The following is a 16,611-nucleotide window of genomic DNA, read 5'->3' as shown; positions in this document are numbered from 1 at the left end:
AATATGCTGGCTTTTAGAAAGACGTGTTTTACCGCTCTATTTATTACAATCATTTACATGTATTATAGAGTTTTAAGTGTTTTACATGTTTTTTAGGCCATTTTATTACTCTTAACATTTTAAGTGTATGTTTCTTTAATAAATGGATGGTTGGCCTGTCATGTGACTAGACACATGACAGGAAGCAGGAAGTACAACTGTATAAGAGAGCAGCATGACAAACAAAGGACAGTCACCAAACTGTTGGATTGAGGAGTTGCTAATTTTAGAGCTCACCTTTCCATTCACCACCTGCAAACTTTGGATTACACTTTCTGTGGATTGTATATACACCGGTGGAAACTCACATTGGACTTATCAACACACTGGGATTCTTGGACTGTTTTTAGGGTATGGACAAATGAACTGTATTCTTTTAACAGCGTTTACCTCATTTTATCGTGTTGTTTTAAAGTCTTTTATGTGAACCTTGTAAATAAACCAAATCTATTTAAACCAATCTTCTTTTATGTCTCATTCTTTTAACCACTAGTCATCTCTCACAGTTAAATCTGACCCCATTTTAGTCTTGTAACTCGGCCGATAAGGCCGATTGTTACACTTGGATGGGAGACCGCCTGGGAATACCAGGTGCTGTAAGCTTTTGCCTTTTCTTCACTATTTATATAATATGCTGGCTTTTAGAAAGACGTGTTTTACCGCTCTATTTATTACAATCATTTAAATGTATTATAGAGTTTTAAGTGTTTTACATGTTTTTTAGGCCATTTTATTACTCTTAACATTTTAAGTGAGTGTGTGTCTTTAAAAAATGGATGGTTGGCCTGCCATGTGACTAGACACATGACAGGAAGCAGGAAGTACAACTGTATAAGAGAGCAGCATGACAAACAAAGGACAGTCACCAAACTGTTGGATTGAGGAGTTGCTAATTTTAGAGCTCACCTTTCCATTCACCACCTGCAAACTTTGGATTACACTTTCTGTGGATTGTATATACACCGGTGGACACTCACATTGGACTTATCAACACACTGGGATTCTTGGACTGTTTTTAGGGTATGGACAAATGAACTGTATTCTTTTAACAGCGTTTACCTCATTTTATCGTGTTGTTTTAAAGTCTTTTATGTGAACCTTGTAAATAAACCAAATCTATTTAAACCAATCTTCTTTTATGTCTCATTTTTTTAACCACTAGTCATCTCTCACAGTTAAATCTGACCCCATTTTAGCCTTGTAACTCGGCCGATAAGGCCGATTGTTACACTTGGATGGGAGACCGCCTGGGAATACCAGGTGCTGTAAGCTTTTGCCTTTTCTTCACTATTTATATAATATGCTGGCTTTTACGGAGGCTGATCTTTAAATAGCCCACTTTTTGGAGCAGCCCTCGCTTACGGCCATACCGCGCTGAGAGAGCCCGATCTCGTCTGATCTCGGAAGCTAAGCAGCGTCGGGCCTGCTTAGTACTTGGATGGGAGACCGCCTGGGAATACCAGGTGCTGTAAGCTTTTGCCTTTTCTTCACTATTTATATAATATGCTGGCTTTTAGAAAGACGTGTTTTACCGCTCTATTTATTACAATCATTTAAATGTATTATAGAGTTTTAAGTGTTTTACATGTTTTTTAGGCCATTTTATTACTCTTAACATTTTAAGTGAGTGTGTGTCTTTAAAAAATGGATGGTTGGCCTGCCATGTGACTAGACACATGACAGAAAGCAGGAAGTACAACTGTATAAGAGAGCAGCATGACAAACAAAGGACAGTCACCAAACTGTTGGATTGAGGAGTTGCTAATTTTAGAGCTCACCTTTCCATTCACCACCTACAAACTTTGGATTACACTTTCTGTGGATTGTATATACACCGGTGGACACTCACATTGGACTTATCAACACACTGGGATTCTTGGACTGTTTTTAGGGTATGGACAAATGAACTGTATTCTTTTAACAGCGTTTACCTCGTTTTATCGTGTTGTTTTAAAGTCTTTTATGTGAACCTTGTAAATAAACCAAATCTATTTAAACCAATCTTCTTTTATGTCTCATTCTTTTAACCACTAGTCATCTCTCACAGTTAAATCTGACCCCATTTTAGTCTTGTAACTCGGCCGATAAGGCCGATTGTTACACTTGGATGGGAGACCGCCTGGGAATACCAGGTGCTGTAAGCTTTTGCCTTTTCTTCACTATTTATATAATATGCTGGCTTTTACGGAGGCTGATCTTTAAATGGCCCACTTTTTGGAGCAGCCCTCGCTTACGGCCATACCGCGCTGAGAGCGCCCGATCTCGTCTGATCTCGGAAGCTAAACAGCGTCGGGCCTGTTTAGTACTTGGATGGGAGACCGCCTGGGAATACCAGGTGCTGTAAGCTTTTGCCTTTTCTTCACTATTTATATAATATGCTGGCTTTTACGGAGGCTGATCTTTAAATAGCCCACTTTTTGGAGCAGCCCTGGCTTACGGCCATACCGCGCTGAGAGCGCCCGATCTCGTCTGATCTCGGAAGCTAAGCAGCGTCGGGCCTGCTTAGTACTTGGATGGGAGACCGCCTGGGAATACCAGGTGCTGTAAGCTTTTGCCTTTTCTTCACTATTTATTTAAAATGCTGGCTTTTAGAAAGACGTGTTTTACCGCTCTATTTATTACAATCATTTAAATGTATTATAGAGTTTTAAGTGTTTTACATGTTTTTTAGGCCATTTTATTACTCTTAACATTTTAAGTGAGTGTGTGTCTTTAAAAAATGGATGGTTGGCCTGCCATGTGACTAGACACATGATAGGAAGCAGGAAGTACAACTGTATAAGAGAGCAGCATGACAAACAAAGGACAGTCACCAAACTGTTGGATTGAGGAGTTGCTAATTTTAGAGCTCACCTTTCCATTCACCACCTGCAAACTTTGGATTACACTTTCTGTGGATTGTATATACACTGGTGGACACTCACATTGGACTTATCAACACACTGGGATTCTTGGACTGTTTTTAGGGTATGGACAAATGAACTGTATTCTTTTAACAGCGTTTACCTCGTTTTATCGTGTTGTTTTAAAGTCTTTTATGTGAACCTTGTAAATAAACCAAATCTATTTAAACCAATCTTCTTTTATGTCTCATTCTTTTAACCACTAGTCATCTCTCACAGTTAAATCTGACCCCATTTTAGTCTTGTAACTCGGCCGATAAGGCCGATTGTTACACTTGGATGGGAGACCGCCTGGGAATACCAGGTGCTGTAAGCTTTTGCCTTTTCTTCACTATTTATATAATATGCTGGCTTTTACGGAGGCTGATCTTTAAATGGCCCACTTTTTGGAGCAGCCCTCGCTTACGGCCATACCGCGCTGAGAGCGCCCGATCTCGTCTGATCTCGGAAGCTAAACAGCGTCGGGCCTGTTTAGTACTTGGATGGGAGACCGCCTGGGAATACCAGGTGCTGTAAGCTTTTGCCTTTTCTTCACTATTTATATAATATGCTGGCTTTTACGGAGGCTGATCTTTAAATAGCCCACTTTTTGGAGCAGCCCTGGCTTACGGCCATACCGCGCTGAGAGCGCCCGATCTCGTCTGATCTCGGAAGCTAAGCAGCGTCGGGCCTGCTTAGTACTTGGATGGGAGACCGCCTGGGAATACCAGGTGCTGTAAGCTTTTGCCTTTTCTTCACTATTTATTTAAAATGCTGGCTTTTAGAAAGACGTGTTTTACCGCTCTATTTATTACAATCATTTAAATGTATTATAGAGTTTTAAGTGTTTTACATGTTTTTTAGGCCATTTTATTACTCTTAACATTTTAAGTGAGTGTGTGTCTTTAAAAAATGGATGGTTGGCCTGCCATGTGACTAGACACATGATAGGAAGCAGGAAGTACAACTGTATAAGAGAGCAGCATGACAAACAAAGGACAGTCACCAAACTGTTGGATTGAGGAGTTGCTAATTTTAGAGCTCACCTTTCCATTCACCACCTGCAAACTTTGGATTACACTTTCTGTGGATTGTATATACACCGGTGGACACTCACATTGGACTTATCAACACACTGGGATTCTTGGACTGTTTTTAGGGTATGGACAAATGAACTGTATTCTTTTAACAGCGTTTACCTCGTTTTATCGTGTTGTTTTAAAGTCTTTTATGTGAACCTTGTAAATAAACCAAATCTATTTAAACCAATCTTCTTTTATGTCTCATTCTTTTAACCACTAGTCATCTCTCACAGTTAAATCTGACCCCATTTTAGTCTTGTAACTCGGCTGATAAGGCCGATTGTTACACTTGGATGGGAGACCGCCTGGGAATACCAGGTGCTGTAAGCTTTTGCCTTTTCTTCACTATTTATATAATATGCTGGCTTTTACGGAGGCTGATCTTTAAATAGCCCACTTTTTGGAGCAGCCCTCGCTTACGGCCATACCGCGCTGAGAGCGCCCGATCTCGTCTGATCTCGGAAGCTAAGCAGCGTCGGGCCTGCTTAGTACTTGGATGGGAGACCGCCTGGGAATACCAGGTGCTGTAAGCTTTTGCCTTTTCTTCACTATTTATATAATATGCTGGCTTTTAGAAAGACGTGTTTTACCGCTCTATTTATTACAATCATTTAAATGTATTATAGAGTTTTAAGTGTTTTACATGTTTTTTAGGCCATTTTATTACTCTTAACATTTTAAGTGAGTGTGTGTCTTTAAAAAATGGATGGTTGGCCTGCCATGTGACTAGACACATGACAGAAAGCAGGAAGTACAACTGTATAAGAGAGCAGCATGACAAACAAAGGACAGTCACCAAACTGTTGGATTGAGGAGTTGCTAATTTTAGAGCTCACCTTTCCATTCACCACCTGCAAACTTTGGATTACACTTTCTGTGGATTGTATATACACCGGTGGACACTCACATTGGACTTATCAACACACTGGGATTCTTGGACTGTTTTTAGGGTATGGACAAATGAACTGTATTCTTTTAACAGCGTTTACCTAGTTTTATCGTGTTGTTTTAAAGTCTTTTATGTGAACCTTGTAAATACACCAAATCTATTTAAACCAATCTTCTTTTATGTCTCATTCTTTTAACCACTAGTCATCTCTCACAGTTAAATCTGACCCCATTTTAGTCTTGTAACTCGGCTGATAAGGCCGATTGTTACACTTTTATGGGAGACCGCCTGGGAATACCAGGTGCTGTAAGCTTTTGCCTTTTCTTCACTATTTATATAATATGCTGGCTTTTACGGAGGCTGATCTTTAAATAGCCCACTTTTTGAAGCAGCCCTAGCTTACGGCCATACCCCCACCTGAGGCGCTAGAGAGCAAACAGGAAGTGAGTTGGCAGTTTGTAGTGTGCAGTAGGTGAGATAGGCTCACCGTTTTTCTGGGTGTTTTTTCACATTTATTTTGTTTGTTTTTTAGTTAGAAGAAGTTTTTTTTGAGGAAGGTTTTTTTTTAACCCCAAACAGGTCTTTCTGTTTGGGGTTTGAGACAACCAAAATATGGATTTAATGGACAAAGAACACGGACTGGTAAAACAACATGAGATGGGAAATGCGGAACCAGGATTTGTTGCAGACATAACTGAAAGGAATATAAATGAAAGACATGGAGAAAACAATAATGAAACGTGGGCGACGGTGGTTTCAAGGAGGAAACAAGAAAGAAAAACAACTGGACAAGAACGGAAAGGAGATCTACAATCAACTGAAGGTATTGGAATTGAGAAAGAAGTTGGAGAAAAAAGAAATGTTTTATCTCAACGACAACAAATGATACAGAAATTAAGCAAACAAACAAGGTATCAGAGGGAATACAAGAAAGAAGCAACATTAACAATGACTGTTAAAGATATAGAAAATATAACAATACTAATGATAATTAAAGCAGTTGAAGAGAAAGTTGGAATGGGAAAATTGATCGGACTGAGAAGAAAAAATAATTATGATTTTGAAATGACTATGGAAAGTGAGATGGACTGTGATTTGCTGTTGAATGGAATAATGATAAACGGACAAGAATGTGAGATAAGGAAATTGTGTGCAACAGAAAGAATGGTGTCTTTCTTGAGTCTGCCCAGCTATATAGAAGATGAGGAAATCAGTCAAAAACTAATCAATTGGGGTGTAACTCCCATTCTACCACTAAGAAGAAGATATCATCCCGGGACAACGGTGGCAGACGGAACACGATTTTTGAGGGTAAAGTTTCCACAAGAGGTGACGTCTTTACCATACAACACAAGCTTCAGGACTGAAGAAGGAGTGCAGTACTTCAGAGTGATTCACGATAATCAAGTGAAGACATGCAGGATCTGTGTAAGTCCGGAGCATGAAAAAAAGGACTGCCCACAATTCACATGCAGAAATTGTCTTGAGCAGGGGCATTATGCGCGAGACTGTAAAGTCCCGCGGTGCCAAGGCTGCCAAAAGACAATGTTAAGATGCAGATGCGAGATAGAAGACGAGGAAAATGAAGATCCAGGAATGGAAATACAAGAGGTAATGGGAGTTACAACAATTGAGAGGTTAAATGACTCACAAAGGCAGACGCAAGGAGAGGACGAGAAACAAGATGACGAGGAAGAGGAGAACAACAACATAGATGAGAATAAAGAAAAGAAGGAAGATGAAGAACAAGGAATGGAGATGGGAGGAGGAGCGAACAAAGAGGATATAAATTTGATTAAAGAAGGATTTTCTAAGGAACAGGACGATGTGGACACTAATGAACTGGACTACGAAAAAGGACAAGAAAAAGAAAAAGCTGAGGATAAGGGAATAAAGACACTGACTGAGGTAAGAGGAGCAGACAATGGGGGGGAAATTCGTGGAATGGAAAACAAAGGAAAAGAAAGACTGAATAGATGTGTAAAAACAAGAAAAGATGGCTTAGACATTCAACAGGTTCTTAAAAGGCAGAAGATAAGAAGAGAAGAGCAAAAGGAAAGACTGGAGAGGAGGAAAGCTGAAATGGGTGAAGTAAAAAATACTTTTTTGAAAGACAATGAAACGGATTGAATGGTGGTTTTTGGTTTTTCCAATCTTTTCTTTAATGAGCTCTATATCAATTGTATCGCTGAATGCTAGAGGATTATCCAAATGTCAAAAGTTTGAAAGATTAATGTGTCTGACCAAAAAATGTGATGTGCTATGTTTACAAGAAACGAAATGGGAAGATAAAATAAGTGATGAAATTAGAAAATTATGGAACGGAGAAATATATAGTAACTGTGATATGGAAAGGAAGAGAGGGGTAGCTATCTTAATAAGAAAAGGAGTATTTGAAGAAGTAAATATAGATTATAAAGACACAAAGGGAAGAATAATAATTGTTAAATTTGTGTGTAATGGAAAAGAAATGAAAGTGTGTAATATACATGCACCAAATGATGAAAGAGATAAATTTAATTTTTACAGGGATATGAATGAGTTAATAGAAAAACATGACAACATTATGGTGTTAGGGGATTTTAACACTGTAATACAGAGAATTGATGTAGATGATTCAATGGGATTTAGAAGAGATAGAGGGAGGAATGAACTACATAACATAATGGAGAAATATAATATGGTGGATGTGTGGAGAGAGAGGAATGGTATGAAAAGAGAATATTCAAGAAGACAAATTGTTGACAGAGTTCTAAAGCAAAGTAGAATAGACTTATTTTTATGTAAGAAAAAGGAAGCATATTATGTCACTAAGGCGTCTTACAAAAATTATAGTGAGAGTGATCATGATTTTTTATGGATATTGATGAATTTTAATGAGGCTGATAAAGGACCAGGGGTGTGGATATTAAATGCAGAACTTCTAAAAAATGAAATATACAGAATGGAAATAGAAAGTATAATAATTAATAGTGTAAATGAGGAAATGTATGAAATGGAAAAAGGGTTTTGGTGGGACATTCTAAAAAAAAGAATAAAAAAATTCTCAATGGAATATTCAAACAAATGGCAAAAAGTCAAAAAGATGAAAGAAAATAAGATCAAAAAAGAGTGGGATGAAGAAATGAGGAAAGTAAATGAGCATGATGAAAATATTGATAAGATAATAGAATTACAGGAAGAATTAAAGAAAATAGAAGAAGAGAAGTGTAAAGGAGCAATAATAAGAAGTAGGGCGAAAGACATTGTAGAAGGAGAAAGAAGTACGAAATATTTTTATGAATTAGAAAAAACAAGACAGAGAGCAGATATAATAAAAAGTATTAAAACAGAAGATGCGAGGATTGTAGAAGATAAAACAGGAATTTTGGAAGAAGTCAGAGAATTCTATAAGCATTTATTTACCAAAAATGAGATAGTTTTAGAAGATGAGGAATTTGTATTAAGTAAAATACAGGTTAAAGTTAATGAGGGAGACAAAGAAATGTGTGAGAGTGAGATTACGGAATTAGAAATAGGAATTGCAATTGATCAACTGAAAAATGGTAAAAGTCCAGGAATAGATGGATTAACAGCTGAATTTTATAAGGTTTTTAAAGATGTGTTATGTCCAATTTTAAATGAAATATTTATAGATAATTTTAAAAAAGGGAATTTATCGAATAGTATGAAGAAAGGTATGGTGAAAATAATTTACAAGAAAAAAGGTGATAAGAGAGACCTGAAAAACTACAGACCACTAAGCATGTTGAATACAGATTATAAAATATTAGCCAAAATTTTAGCCAATCGATTGAAAATAGTAGTACCAAATATAATTACTACAAATCAAGCATATGCTGTTCTAAAAAGAGATATTACTGATGTCATTAACAATATAAGAGATATGATATGGTACATGAAGGAGGAGAAAGAAACAGGATATATAATAAGTGTGGATTTAGAAAAGGCTTTTGATAGAGTTGAACACAAATACTTGATACATGTGATGGAGAGATTTGGTTTTGGGGAGAATTTTTTAAAATGGATAAAATGTTTATATACAGATATAAGTAGTTGTGTAAAAGTGAATGGTTTTTTAACTAAAGATTTTAAAATAACGAGATCAATCAGACAAGGGTGTCCTATGTCAGCATTATTATACACTTTAGTATCTGAAGCTTTAGGACTGGCAGTAGACCAGGAAAAGAACATAAAAGGAATACGCATAAAAGGAGAAGAATCAGAACAAAAAATATTTCAATATGCAGATGACACGACATTGTTTGTAAAAGATATTAAAAGTATGGATAAAGCAATGGGAGTTTTAGAAAGATATTGTAAAGGAACAGGGGCAAAAGTTAATAAAGAAAAAACTACATACATGAAAATTGGATTACCGAATGATCTGCTGAATAAAATGCAATTTAAGGAAGAAAAGAAGAGTATGAAAATTTTAGGTATAAGGGTTGGAGAAAATGAAAATGAAATAAGAGAAGTGGTATGGGAGGAGGTTTTAAAAGGAATGGAGAAGAGATTAAATTTCTGGAAATTAAGAGGATTATTTTTAAAAGGGAAGGTTTTAGTTATTAATTCTTTGTTTTTATCAAAAATGTGGTATGTATTGGGTTCTGTGAGTTTGCCTATATGGGTGTATAAAAAAATCAAATCTATTGTTTTAAACTTTTTATGGGAGGGGAAACCATCGAAAATTGCTTATGACACTCTAATTGGAAAGGTGGAGGAAGGAGGGTTGGGACTAATAGATCCATTAATAAGAATGAAAAGTATAAGAATAAAAACTGTTAATAAATACTGGAAACATGGGAAATATGCGTGGAAGGGTGTAATGAACTATTTTTTAAATAAATGTGGAAAAATGGGAGATGATGTTTTATGGATGAAGCTAAAAGAAAACATGATGAACGGAATACCAGAGTTTTATAAAGAGGTTGTAAAAGCATGGGGTGATTTTAGAAAGCATGTTGTTTGTACGTCTTTTACCAGGGAAGAGATTTTAAGACAACCATTGTTTTTAAATAATCAAATTAAAAAGGGAAATGATACCATTTTTTATAAAAAATGGTTTTATGCGGGGATAAAGCAAATAAAAGATATTTTGTATGAAGTGATACCTGGTTTTGTACCGGTGCAAGTAATAAGAGACGCAATTGTAGAAAATTATGACAATGAAACTAAAACAGTCTTAGAAAAACAATACAAACAAATGAAAGAAGTAATACCGGAAGAATGGATAAATATTATAGAAGGTACAGAAGAAACAAAAGGTAATGATGGAATGATGATTGATTTTAAAAGTAATGACAAACAGCATGCTTTTAAAGATGGTATTTTAAAGATGTTTTATTCTTGTTTATGTGAAGATGTTTTTATCACACCAAAAGCAGAAGGATATTGGCAAAGATTGTACCCAAGTATGGAAACTAAGAAAATATGGAAAAATCTAAGAGCTTGGTGGAAAAGTCCAATTTTAGAAAACTTTGATTATATTTTAAGACATAATTGTTTATTAAGTGAAATGAGACTGTGTAAATTTGGAATGGCAAGTGATGCAATATGCAAGGTATGTAATAGGGAAGATGAAGGATTGATACATATTTTTTTTAAATGCACAGGGTTAAAATGTTTTATAAAAAAATTAAAAGAAATGACAAGTAAATTGGGAGTAGAACAAAGATGTATTGATGAAGAATGGGAAACAATGTTTTTATTTGGTTCTAAAGGTAATTTTAAGAATGTGTGTTTTTTAAATTTGATATTAACCATTGCTAGATTTGTAATTTGGAGCAGAAGAAATTTTGTCAAACAAAAGAAAACAAAAATACCTGTGTGCAAACTTTTTAAGGTGAAGATGTGTTTTATTTTAAATGTTTTGTTTGATTACTGTAATATGAATGAAGAGAAAGATGTTTTTGTCAAAATTTTTGTAAATGATAACCCATTTATTGAAATGACATGGTTTCGATTTAATGTATTGTTGCCAGAATGTGATTCAGACTGTTTTTAAAATGTATTAACATGTTTTAAATAAATAAATAAATTAAAAAAAAAAAAAAAAAAAAAAGAGCGCCCGATCTCGTCTGATCTCGGAAGCTAAGCAGCGTCGGGCCTGGTTAGTACTTGGATGGGAGACCGCCTGGGAATACCAGGTGCTGTAAGCTTTTGCCTTTTCTTCACTATTTATATAATATGCTGGCTTTTACGGAGGCTGATCTTTAAATAGCCCACTTTTTGGAGCAGCCCTCGCTTATGGCCATACCGCGCTGAGAGCGCCCGATCTCATCTGATCTCGGAAGCTAAGCAGCGTCGGGCCTGGTTAGTACTTGGATGGGAGACCGCCTGGGAATACCAGGTGCAGTAAGCTTTTGCCTTTTCTTCACTATTTATATAATATGCTGGCTTTTAGAAAGACGTGTTTTACCGCTCTATTTATTACAATCATTTAAATGTATTATAGAGTTTTAAGTGTTTTACATGTTTTTTAGGCCATTTTATTACTCTTAACATTTTAAGTGAGTGTGTGTCTTTAAAAAATGGATGGTTGGCCTGCCATGTGACTAGACACATGACAGGAAGCAGGAAGTACAACTGTATAAGAGAGCAGCATGACAAACAAAGGACAGTCACCAAACTGTTGGATTGAGGAGTTGCTAATTTTAGAGCTCACCTTTCCATTCACCACCTGCAAACTTTGGATTACACTTTCTGTGGATTGTATATACACCGGTGGACACTCACATTGGACTTATCAACACACTGGGATTCTTGGACTGTTTTTAGGGTATGGACAAATGAACTGTATTCTTTTAACAGCGTTTACCTCATTTTAACGTGTTGTTTTAAAGTCTTTTATGTGAACCTTGTAAATAAACCAAATCTATTTAAACCAATCTTCTTTTATGTCTCATTCTTTTAACCACTAGTCATCTCTCACAGTTAAATCTGACCCCATTTTAGTCTTGTAACTCGGCCGATAAGGCCGATTGTTACACTTGGATGGGAGACCGCCTGGGAATACCAGGTGCTGTAAGCTTTTGCCTTTTCTTCACTATTTATATAATATGCTGGCTTTTACGGAGGCTGATCTTTAAATAGCCCACTTTTTGGAGCAGCCCTCGCTTACGGCCATACTCACATTGGACTTATCAACACACTGGGATTCTTGGACTGTTTTTAGGGTATGGACAAATGAACTGTATTCTTTTAACAGCGTTTACCTCATTTTATCGTGTTGTTTTAAAGTCTTTTATGTGAACCTTGTAAATAAACCAAATCTATTTAAACCAATCTTCTTTTATGTCTCATTCTTTTAACCACTAGTCATCTCTCACAGTTAAATCTGACCCCATTTTAGTCTTGTAACTCGGCCGATAAGGCCGATTGTTACACTTGGATGGGAGACCACCTGGGAATACCAGGTGCTGTAAGCTTTTGCCTTTTCTTCACTATTTATATAATATGCTGGCTTTTAGAAAGACGTGTTTTACCGCTCTATTTATTACAATCATTTAAATGTATTATAGAGTTTTAAGTGTTTTACATGTTTTTTAGGCCATTTTATTACTCTTAACATTTTAAGTGTATGTGTCTTTAATAAATGGATGGTTGGCCTGTCATGTGACTAGACACATGACAGGAAGCAGGAAGTACAACTGTATAAGAGAGCAGCATGACAAACAAAGGACAGTCACCAAACTGTTGGATTGAGGAGTTGCTAATTTTAGAGCTCACCTTTCCATTCACCACCTGCAAACTTTGGATTACACTTTCTGTGGATTGTATATACACTGGTGGACACTCACATTGGACTTATCAACACACTGGGGTTCTTGGACTGGGAATACCAGGTGCTGTAAGCTTTTGCCTTTTCTTCACTATTTATATAATATGCTGGCTTTTACGGAGGCTGATCTTTAAATAGCCCACTTTTTGGAGCAGCTCTCGCTTATGGCCATACCGCGCTGAGAGCGCCCGATCTCGTCTGATCTCGGAAGCTAAGCAGCGTCGGGCCTGGTTAGTACTTGGATGGGAGACCGCCTGGGAATACCAGGTGCTGTAAGCTTTTGCCTTTTCTTCACTATTTATATAATATGCTGGCTTTTAGAAAGACGTGTTTTACCGCTCTATTTATTACAATCATTTACATGTATTATAGAGTTTTAAGTGTTTTACATGTTTTTTAGGCCATTTTATTACTCTTAACATTTTAAGTGTATGTGTCTTTAATAAATGGATGGTTGGCCTGTCATGTGACTAGACACATGACAGGAAGCAGGAAGTACAACTGTATAAGAGAGCAGCATGACAAACAAAGGACAGTCACCAAACTGTTGGATTGAGGAGTTGCTAATTTTAGAGCTCACCTTTCCATTCACCACCTGCAAACTTTGGATTACACTTTCTGTGGATTGTATATACACTGGTGGACACTCACATTGGACTTATCAACACACTGGGGTTCTTGGACTGTTTTTAGGGTATGGACAAATGAACTGTATTCTTTTAACAGAGTTTACCTGTTTTTAGGGTATGGACAAATGAACTGTATTCTTTTAACAGAGTTTACCTAGTTTTATCGTGTTGTTTTAAAGTCTTTTATGTGAACCTTGTAAATACACCAAATCTATTTAAACCAATTTTCTTTTATGTCTCATTCTTTTAACCACTAGTCATCTCTCACAGTTAAATCGGACCCCATTTTAGTCTTGTAACTCGGCTGATAAGGCCGATTGTTACACTTTTATGGGAGACCGCCTGGGAATACCAGGTGCTGTAAGCTTTTGCCTTTTCTTCACTATTTATATAATATGCTGGCTTTTACGGAGGCTGATCTTTAAATAGCCCACTTTTTGAAGCAGCCCTAGCTTATGGCAATACCGCGCTGAGAGCGCCCGATCTCGTCTGATCTCGGAAGCTAAGCAGCGTCGGGCCTGGTTAGTACTTGGATGGGAGACCGCCTGGGAATACCAGGTGCTGTAAGCTTTTGCCTTTTCTTCACTATTTATATAATATGCTGGCTTTTACGGAGGCTGATCTTTAAATAGCCCACTTTTTGGAGCAGCCCTCGCTTATGGCCATACCGCGCTGAGAGCGCCCGATCTCATCTGATCTCGGAAGCTAAGCAGCGTCGGGCCTGGTTAGTACTTGGATGGGAGACCGCCTGGGAATACCAGGTGCTGTAAGCTTTTGCCTTTTCTTCACTATTTATATAATATGCTGGCTTTTAGAAAGACGTGTTTTACCGCTCTATTTATTACAATCATTTACATGTATTATAGAGTTTTAAGTGTTTTACATGTTTTTTAGGCCATTTTATTACTCTTAACATTTTAAGTGTATGTGTCTTTAATAAATGGATGGTTGGCCTGTCATGTGACTAGACACATGACAGGAAGCAGGAAGTACAACTGTATAAGAGAGCAGCATGACAAACAAAGGACAGTCACCAAACTGTTGGATTGAGGAGTTGCTAATTTTAGAGCTCACCTTTCCATTCACCACCTGCAAACTTTGGATTACACTTTCTGTGGATTGTATATACACTGGTGGACACTCACATTGGACTTATCAACACACTGGGGTTCTTGGACTGTTTTTAGGGTATGGACAAATGAACTGTATTCTTTTAACAGAGTTTACCTGTTTTTAGGGTATGGACAAATGAACTGTATTCTTTTAACAGAGTTTACCTAGTTTTATCGTGTTGTTTTAAAGTCTTTTATGTGAACCTTGTAAATACACCAAATCTATTTAAACCAATTTTCTTTTATGTCTCATTCTTTTAACCACTAGTCATCTCTCACAGTTAAATCGGACCCCATTTTAGTCTTGTAACTCGGCTGATAAGGCCGATTGTTACACTTTTATGGGAGACCGCCTGGGAATACCAGGTGCTGTAAGCTTTTGCCTTTTCTTCACTATTTATATAATATGCTGGCTTTTACGGAGGCTGATCTTTAAATAGCCCACTTTTTGGAGCAGCCCTCGCTTACGGCCATACCGCGCTGAGAGCGCCCGATCTCGTCTGATCTCGGAAGCTAAGCAGCGTCGGGCCTGCTTAGTACTTGGGTGGGAGACCGCCTGGGAATACCAGGTGCTGTAAGCTTTTGCCTTTTCTTCACTATTTATTTAATATGCTGGCTTTTAGAAAGACGTGTTTTACCGCTCTATTTATTACAATCATTTAAATGTATTATAGAGTTTTAAGTGTTTTACATGTTTTTTAGGCCCTTTTATTACTCTTAACATTTTAAGTGAGTGTGTGTCTTTAAAAAATGGATGGTTGGCCTGCCATGTGACTAGACACATGACAGGAAGCAGGAAGTACAACTGTATAAGAGAGCAGCATGACATACAAAGGACAGTCACCAAACTGTTGGATTGAGGAGTTGCTAATTTTAGAGCTCACCTTTCCATTCACCACCTGCAAACTTTGGATTACACTTTCTGTGGATTGTATATACACCGGTGGACACTCACATTGGACTTATCAACAAACTGGGATTCTTGGACTGTTTTTAGGGTATGGACAAATGAACTGTATTCTTTTAACAGCGTTTACCTCGTTTTATCGTGTTGTTTTAAAGTCTTTTATGTGAACCTTGTAAATAAACCAAATCTATTTAAACCAATCTTCTTTTATGTCTCATTCTTTTAACCACTAGTCATCTCTCACAGTTAAATCTGACCCCATTTTAGTCTTGTAACTCGGCCGATAAGGCCGATTGTTACACTTGGATGGGAGACCGCCTGGGAATACCAGGTGCTGTAAGCTTTTGCCTTTTCTTCACTATTTATATAATATGCTGGCTTTTAGAAAGACGTGTTTTACCGCTCTATTTATTACAATCATTTAAATGTATTATAGAGTTTTAAGTGTTTTACATGTTTTTTAGGCCATTTTATTACTCTTAACATTTTAAGTGAGTGTGTGTCTTTAAAAAATGGATGGTTGGCCTGCCATGTGACTAGACACATGACAGGAAGCAGGAAGTACAACTGTATAAGAGAGCAGCATGACAAACAAAGGACAGTCACCAAACTGTTGGATTGAGGAGTTGCTAATTTTAGAGCTCACCTTTCCATTCACCACCTGCAAACTTTGGATTACACTTTCTGTGGATTGTATATACACCGGTGGACACTCACATTGGACTTATCAACACACTGGGATTCTTGGACTGTTTTTAGGGTATGGACAAATGAACTGTATTCTTTTAACAGCGTTTACCTCATTTTAACGTGTTGTTTTAAAGTCTTTTATGTGAACCTTGTAAATAAACCAAATCTATTTAAACCAATCTTCTTTTATGTCTCATTCTTTTAACCACTAGTCATCTCTCACAGTTAAATCTGACCCCATTTTAGTCTTGTAACTCGGCCGATAAGGCCGATTGTTACACTTGGATGGGAGACCGCCTGGGAATACCAGGTGCTGTAAGCTTTTGCCTTTTCATCACTATTTATATAATATGCTGGCTTTTACGGAGGCTGATCTTTAAATAGCCCACTTTTTGGAGCAGCCCTCGCTTACGGCCATACTCACATTGGACTTATCAACACACTGGGATTCTTGGACTGTTTTTAGGGTATGGACAAATGAACTGTATTCTTTTAACAGCGTTTACCTCATTTTATCGTGTTGTTTTAAAGTCTTTTATGTGAACCTTGTAAATAAACCAAATCTATTTAAACCAATCTTCTTTTATGTCTCATTCTT

At 37.0% G+C, this 16,611-nt stretch overlaps 11 non-coding genes across 11 annotated transcripts; all 11 read left to right on the top strand.

The window, feature by feature from the left end:
• The first annotated feature begins 1,395 nt into the window (after positions 1–1,395).
• On the top strand, positions 1,396–1,514 carry LOC141307377 (5S ribosomal RNA). Its single transcript, XR_012346330.1, has one exon. It is a non-coding gene; the product is annotated as a 5S ribosomal RNA (ribosomal RNA).
• A 753-nt stretch (positions 1,515–2,267) lies between these two features.
• LOC141306529 (5S ribosomal RNA) lies at positions 2,268–2,386 on the top strand. The gene has a single exon (XR_012345488.1). It is a non-coding gene; the product is annotated as a 5S ribosomal RNA (ribosomal RNA).
• Positions 2,387–2,470: 84 nt separating this feature from the next.
• Positions 2,471–2,589, top strand: LOC141305654 (5S ribosomal RNA). The gene has a single exon (XR_012344618.1). It is a non-coding gene; the product is annotated as a 5S ribosomal RNA (ribosomal RNA).
• Positions 2,590–3,342: 753 nt separating this feature from the next.
• On the top strand, positions 3,343–3,461 carry LOC141306528 (5S ribosomal RNA). Its single transcript, XR_012345487.1, has one exon. It is a non-coding gene; the product is annotated as a 5S ribosomal RNA (ribosomal RNA).
• An 84-nt stretch (positions 3,462–3,545) lies between these two features.
• Positions 3,546–3,664, top strand: LOC141305653 (5S ribosomal RNA). Its single transcript, XR_012344617.1, has one exon. It is a non-coding gene; the product is annotated as a 5S ribosomal RNA (ribosomal RNA).
• Positions 3,665–4,417: 753 nt separating this feature from the next.
• Positions 4,418–4,536, top strand: LOC141305652 (5S ribosomal RNA). The gene has a single exon (XR_012344615.1). It is a non-coding gene; the product is annotated as a 5S ribosomal RNA (ribosomal RNA).
• Positions 4,537–11,137: 6,601 nt separating this feature from the next.
• On the top strand, positions 11,138–11,256 carry LOC141306585 (5S ribosomal RNA). The gene has a single exon (XR_012345544.1). It is a non-coding gene; the product is annotated as a 5S ribosomal RNA (ribosomal RNA).
• Positions 11,257–12,835: 1,579 nt separating this feature from the next.
• Positions 12,836–12,954, top strand: LOC141307714 (5S ribosomal RNA). Its single transcript, XR_012346665.1, has one exon. It is a non-coding gene; the product is annotated as a 5S ribosomal RNA (ribosomal RNA).
• Positions 12,955–13,755: 801 nt separating this feature from the next.
• Positions 13,756–13,874, top strand: LOC141305619 (5S ribosomal RNA). The gene has a single exon (XR_012344584.1). It is a non-coding gene; the product is annotated as a 5S ribosomal RNA (ribosomal RNA).
• An 84-nt stretch (positions 13,875–13,958) lies between these two features.
• LOC141307352 (5S ribosomal RNA) lies at positions 13,959–14,077 on the top strand. The gene has a single exon (XR_012346305.1). It is a non-coding gene; the product is annotated as a 5S ribosomal RNA (ribosomal RNA).
• An 801-nt stretch (positions 14,078–14,878) lies between these two features.
• Positions 14,879–14,997, top strand: LOC141306592 (5S ribosomal RNA). Its single transcript, XR_012345550.1, has one exon. It is a non-coding gene; the product is annotated as a 5S ribosomal RNA (ribosomal RNA).
• Positions 14,998–16,611: the final 1,614 nt, after the last annotated feature.

This window comes from Garra rufa, unplaced genomic scaffold (genome assembly GCF_049309525.1).
Source record: "Garra rufa unplaced genomic scaffold, GarRuf1.0 hap1_unplaced_002, whole genome shotgun sequence".
Lineage (NCBI taxonomy): Eukaryota > Metazoa > Chordata > Actinopteri > Cypriniformes > Cyprinidae > Garra > Garra rufa.
Note: the sequence above shows the minus strand (reverse complement) of the source record. Positions and strands in the feature narration are given on the sequence as shown.